Here is a 652-nt window from a genome sequence, read left to right as displayed (position 1 = left end):
GAGGGTTTTACTACGTAGGACCGCAGTTCATCCCTTTTTGCCGTGATGGCTGCTGGTGTCCAACCTGTACTTGTCTGCGTCCTTACTTTCTCTCCCTCTCATAAAGGTGGCAGGAATGCAGCCATGTGATCATAGCACTCCTTTTGGTGCCTGTGAAGGTTCCATGACTTGTGGGAGGCAATCGATGGCAGTCTAGGAGTTAGCACCGCCATTGTAGCAGGGAGGATACCGCACAAAAGTCTCCCCATCAGAAGCTGTGCTGGAGCATACTCAAGACTGGTAATGGGCGTGTTCCTTAGCAAAGCCAGATGTAGATCAGAGCCATCCTGCAAAGTCTTCTTAAACATTGATTTGATGGTCTGAACTGTGCATTCAGCCTGATCATTGGATTGTGGGTAACCTGGGCTAGAATGGGTGATGGCCAGTCAGTCGCAAATTGTTTCATTGCATGACTTGCAAATGGCACGTGATCACAATCTCTTTAGGTATGCCATGGCGAGAATTCACTTTGGCTAATACCATGCCAGCTATTTTGTCTGGCAGGTGCAAAACTTCAGGGTACTTGGAGTAATAGTTGAGTATAATCAAATATACTCCGTAGGTCAAAAATGTCCGCTGCCAGTTTTAGCCAAGGCAGGTCTGGGATTTCATG

Source organism: Gavialis gangeticus, unplaced genomic scaffold (genome assembly GCF_001723915.1).
Source record: "Gavialis gangeticus isolate Ggan-Ray unplaced genomic scaffold, GavGan_comp1, whole genome shotgun sequence".
NCBI lineage: Eukaryota > Metazoa > Chordata > Crocodylia > Gavialidae > Gavialis > Gavialis gangeticus.
The sequence above is the reverse complement of the archived record's forward strand: the minus strand, read 5'-3'. Positions refer to the sequence as shown.